At 42.1% G+C, this 5,997-nt stretch overlaps 1 pseudogene; it reads left to right on the forward strand.

Annotated features, from left to right (window-relative positions):
* Window positions 1-3,048: 3,048 nt before the first annotated feature.
* LOC112605889 lies at window positions 3,049-4,007 on the forward strand (annotated as a pseudogene).
* Window positions 4,008-5,997: the final 1,990 nt, after the last annotated feature.

A 5,997-nucleotide genomic window follows, 5' to 3' on the forward strand; every position in this document is an offset into this window, starting at 1 on the left:
TAAGATTTTTTCCTTCATTTCAACTTTGGTGAATCTGGCAATTATGTGTGTGGCATTCTCTGTATTTCCTGAATTTGAATGTTGGCCTGCCTTACTAGGTTGGGGAAGTTCTCCTGGATGACATCCTGCGGAGTGTTTTCCAACTTGGTTCCATTTTCCCCCTCACTTTCAGGCACCCCAATCAGACGTAGATTTGGTCTTTTTACATAATCCCATACTTCTTGCAGGCTTTGTTCATTTCTTTTTCTTCTTTTTTCTTTAGATTTCTCTTCTCACTTCATTTCATTCATTTGATTCTCAATTGTTGATACTCTTTCTTCCAGTTGATTGAGTTTGTTACTGAAGCTTGTGCATTTGTTACTTATTTCTCGTGTCATGGTTTTCATCTCTGTCCGTTCGTTTATGGCTTTCTCTGCATTAATTATTCTGGTTATCAATTCTTCCACTCTTTCTCCAAGATTTTTAGTTTCTTTGCGCTGGGTACGTAATTCCTCCTTTAGCTCTGAGAAGTTTGATAGACTGGAGACTTCTTCTCTCATCTCGTCAAAGTCATTCTCTGTCCGGCTTTTATCCGTTGCTGGCGATGAGCTGCGTTCCTTTGCAGGGGGAGATGTGCTCTTATTTTTTGAGTTTCCAGCTTTTCTGCCCTGCTTTTTCCCCATCTTTATGGTTTTATCTGCCTCTGGTCTTTGCTGATGGTGACGTACTGATGGGGTTTTGGTGTGGGTGTCCTTCCTGTTTGTTAGTTTTCCTTCTAACAGTCAGGACCCTCAGTTGTAGGTCTGTTGGAGATTGCTTGAGGTCCACTCCAGACCCTGTTTGCCTGGGTATCAGCAGCAGAGGCTGCAGAAGATAGAATATTGCTGAATAGCTAGTGTACCTGTCTGATTCTTGCTTTGGAAGCTCCCTCTCAGGGGTGTACTCCACCATGTGAGGTGTGGGGTGTCGGTCTGCCTCTAGTGGGGGATGTCTCCCAGTTAGGCTACTCAGGGGTCAGGGACCCACTTGTCCATTCTCAGATCTCAACCTCCATGTTGGGAGATCCACTGCTCTCTTCAAAGCTATCAGACAGAGTCGTTTGCATCTGCAGAGGTTTCAGCTGCTTTTTTTTTGTTGTTGTTGTTTAGCTGTGCCCTGTCCCCAGAGGTGGAGTCTACAGAGACAGGCAGGACTCCTTGAGCTGCTTTGAGCTCCACCCAGTTCGAGCTTCCCAGCGGCTTTGTTTACCTACTTAAGCCTCAGCAATGGCAGGTGCCCCTCCCCCAGCCTCACGGCTGCCTTGCCGTTAGATTGCAGACTGCTGTTCTAGCAATGAGGGAGGCTCTGTAGGCATGGGACTCTCCCAGCCAGGTGTGGGATATAATCTCCTGGTGTGCCTGTTTGCTAAGATCCTTGGTAAAGCGCAGTATTGGGGTGGGAGTTACCCGATTTTCCAGGTGTTGTGTGTCTCAGTTCCCCTGGCTAGGAGAAGGAATTCGCTTCCCCCTTGCACTTCCCAGGTGAGGCGATGCCTCGCCCTGCTTCAGCTCTCGCTGGTGGGGCTGCAGCAGCTGACCAGCACCGATTGTCCCACACTCCCTAGTGAGATGAACCCAGCACCTCAGTTGAAAATGCAGAAATCACCTGTCTTCTCTGTCACTCTCGCTGGGAGTTGGAGACTGGAGCTGCTCCTATTCGGCCATCTTGCTCCACCCTCCAAGGCTGCACCTTTTATGCCTAGAATGTGAATCACTTGTCTCACATTCCAAAGCCCTCCCTGGCCCTAGTCCCAGGTATATGTGAGTCCTGTGTTTGTCTCTCACCTGAGAGGATTGTGGTACTTGAGGTATTGGGGATATTGGGGGATTCACATGATCTCTAAATCATTCCTTGTCTGCCCTATTATTTGATCACTCTGTACTTCCTACTTTTGGCCATGGGGCCCTGGAATTTCTTCCTTGGCTCTGCAGTAGCCACTGCTAACATGGAGATGGGAGGATGGCTTCCTAGCTTGGAAGTCAGTGGATGTGAGCTGTGGTTTGATTCTGTCACTGTAGAGAGCTATAGCCCTGGGAAATTTACTTTTTCCAGACATCAGTTTTCTAATAAATAAAATGAATATGTTGAATGTAATATATGTTAGGGACATGAATAATGATGAATAATGTTGTACACTCGTAATGTAATAACCTGAAAAGAAGAACTGGAGGGCACATCTGCCAAGGTTTCTCATGATCTGAGTAAGGTGACTGTGGTATAGAATTTTTTGGCTTTCACATTGTTGTTATTATCAGAGCTTTTGTTTATCCAGGTCACCACAACTCTGAGCTTTGTGTCTATCTCTGTACAACACCAACTTGAAGGAGCAGAAAATACAGGAGGTGGTAAAGCAGACAACCATTGAGATATCTGGTAGAGGACCAAGTGAAGTGGACAGGAATATGCAAGGAAGAGCCTGATCAGTGTTGAAATTATCAGGGACCATATGTTATTCTTGTAACATATGTTATATGTAAACTTGACAGTCAAATGAAGCTTTGAAGAGTGGAATATCTCTAAATTAAGGGATTTTTCAGATGTTAGAATTTTTGGCAATTTTAGATGAGGCTTAGTTGGATAAGACTGGAGAACTATTTGAGGTCAGCATTGATTGAATCAAGCAGCTGAATTCAAAACTTGGGGATATGAGCTTAATGGGATAATTGTTATTCAACAACAAGCCCTGGGCATCTACTTAAACCTGTTTATGTGAATTTCTCCAGGTCACACATATTATAGAATATCTAATACTAGAAACTGGTTTCTGAACTTCCTGTCTAATGCATTTGCCACTGGACAAATCTCACCCAATGCATTTCCCACTAACTTGCCTCTTCTGTGTTTGAAGACCTTGCAGAAATATTGACTAAACTGAAAATTAATTTTTACTCTTTTCTGAGAACTGTAGGGGAGAGTGATGTATTGGTGATGGTGTCAGTGAGAGCATATGTCCTGAGCTCCCAACTGCTACATCACTGAATTTTACCAGCCTGCCTTTCTCTGCAATGTCACTTTGTACTTCCATGTGAGATGATAACCACGGTTTTTCCCAATAATTCTGTTCTCTTCCCACACACTTTCTTCCTGGCTGGCATCCCAGGATTGACTGCCGCCCACATTTGGATCTCACTTCCCTTTTGCTTTATGTTTTTCCTGTCATTGCCTGGGAATGGTGTCCTGCTTTTTCTCATCGGGACAGAATGCAGGCCTTCACCAGCCCATGTTTCTTTTTCTTGCCATGCTCTCCTTTGTCGACTTGGTCCTCTCTCTCTCCACACTGCCTAAGATGCTGGCTATTTTCTGATTTGATGCTACAGCCATAGCTCCTACTCCTGTCTTTCCCAGATGTTCTTCACCCATGCATTCTCTGCCATGGAGTCAGGGGTGCTAGTCGTCATGGCCCTGGACTGCTTTGTGGCCATGCATTATGCAACCATCCTTACACATGTTGTTGTTGCCAAGATTGGAGGCCTGGTGGTGTTGGGAGTGATGGGATTGACCATCTCCTTTCCAAGCTTGGCTCATAGGCTGCCCTACTGTGGCTCTCACACACAATTACCTATACCTACTGTGAGCATATGGCAGTGGTGAAACTGGCCTGTGGGGCCACCACTGTGGACTACCTCTATGCCTTTGCCATGGCAATCCTTCTTGGTGTGGGGGATGTGGCCTTTATTACCTATTCTTATGGGCAGATTGTGAGGACTGTAATGCATTTTCCTTCACCTAAGGCACGTGCTAAAGCAGGCAGCACATGTATAGCCCATGTCTGTGTCATCCTCTTCTTCTATGGACCTGGCTTTCTTTCTGTGGTCATGTAGAGCTTTGGACCATCCACAGCTTCTGCTGCAAAGGCCATTTTTGCCAATCTCCACTTGCTCTTTCCCCCGGCACTGGATCCCTTTGTCTATGGCATGAAGACCAAGCAGATCTGGGAGCGGCTGTTGATGACTCTGAGCTCCAAGTGGATTGAGCCTACCTCAGTGTAGTTATCATCAGCTGGACTTCAGGGGCCCAGGTGGCCCTCCCTCACTAGGTGAAAGCCCCATAGCCCAGGTCATGTGGAGAGAGTAAAAAGAAAGCAGGGAAAGTTTTCCTAGGTGTTTGGAAGTTAGGAAATCTCTTCTGAGGCCTATGGTATTTATATATTGGGATGGAAAACTATTAGAAGGGCTGAGGTATCTCAACTGATCAATAAGCAGGAAATCTTTCTGATACCTTTCTCTTCTGAAAGTTTATTATTTGTGTTGATAAGATAAATGCATCAGGTAATATGATGGATCTGAATTCAAGTGTTTTAGGAGATCAGAAAGAGATGAGCTGGACATAGGAAAAAATGGGGCACCTCCCACCACCACAGAGCTCACTCACAGCCAGTCCATGGGAAGAGACTGGCCTCTGTACCACCTACTTAGCTTCAGAGAAAGAAGGGTGACTAACTATGGAGATAATCTTGAGTTCAAATTTATGACAGAAATACTTTAAAATATTCATGTTCCATATGACTAGAATTGCAGATTAAGGTTGTTTTCTCTATTTCCAGTACTTTTTCATTCTATTTTTGAGATGAATGACCCTCTATGATATCTGTAGTTTTATTTCTTCATTTTTAGTCTCAGCTGCAAGACTTTGAGTTAATCATACTTGTAAGTTTATTGCATGCAAAGATTGTTGTTCTGATTCTTGTTCTGTTTATTTATTTTCTGTCTTCATTTCTTACTCTTTTGTTCATTTCCTTCCCAGTTCCTACCATTAATGTGTTTGTGTTATGCTCTTATGTATTTGCATATCCTTGAAACATATTAGTATTGTTTGAGTGTTATATATTCCTAATATACATAAATGCTTTTCTTTATTTCCTCAAATGTTTATGCTCCCTCCAGGTGGGTTGTCCAGGCTCCTCCTAATAGAAATGCTTTTCCCTGCCCTTATTCTTGCTGTTTCTACTCATTTTGAACCTCATTTCAAACCTCATCTCCTTAGAAAAGATTCTTTTAATTACATTAAGTCATTTGTTTTCTGATCTCAGGGTACTGTATGTTTCTTTTATTATTCATTATAATTTATAATTATAATGTTTTTTGTTGGAAAAATAATCTCTGTTTACATTCTTATTAGATAGTGACTTCTACCATATTCTTAAAATAGTTCTTGGCATATAATATGCTGTCAATAAACATGTGTTAATAAATAAGTTTCATTATTTTAATGGACTGTGTTACTAGCGTATTTCTTCTTTAGTCATATTAACATAGTATGTGCTTTTGAATAAATGACTATGTATACTTTTATGACAGTGGACATTCAACATATTTTTGTTAAAGAAATGAAAAAACATTGCTGCAACAATCACTATTAACACTATTTTGTTTACTACCATCATCACCGCAAACATCACCTTAACTTAGTCTTTGCAAAAGTTGTAATTTCAAATGGCGGTATTTTGGATGTTGTGCAGGGGCATTGGAGGGCATAGTTACTATTATAAGACAGAATCACTGCTATAAGGGCTCAGAGGTCTCTAAGTACTCTGGGCAAACTAGCTCTGAAGAATTCTATCCTGAACATATTGTATTAGTGAGAAATCTTGATAACAAAGGTAGCTCCTGTGTGTTCAGCTCTTACTACATGGTACCTTGAATCCTTGAAGTAAAAACTTTGCAGATACACTCTTTCATTTAATGCTCACAAAATGCAAATGAAGCTGGTGCTATAATTAATCCTATTTTATGTCTGATGCAATGTTATGCTTCTTAATAAGTGGTGATCATTTATTTTTTCAGATCTCTTCTACCTTTGGCATGGTGGTGAGTTTAGCGTCTTTGTTCTGAAATACAATTTTCAGTTCTTTCCTGTAAAAGCAGACAAACAAACAAATCAGCGAAGACTGGTGCTTCTTTGAGGTTCATGCCATTCATTCATATCATCCTCTACCACTCCTGGTTACTGTTATCTCTCCTCTACTTGCCTTCATCAAAT

The sequence above is a fragment of the Theropithecus gelada genome, chromosome 14, assembly GCF_003255815.1.
Source record: "Theropithecus gelada isolate Dixy chromosome 14, Tgel_1.0, whole genome shotgun sequence".
Lineage (NCBI taxonomy): Eukaryota > Metazoa > Chordata > Mammalia > Primates > Cercopithecidae > Theropithecus > Theropithecus gelada.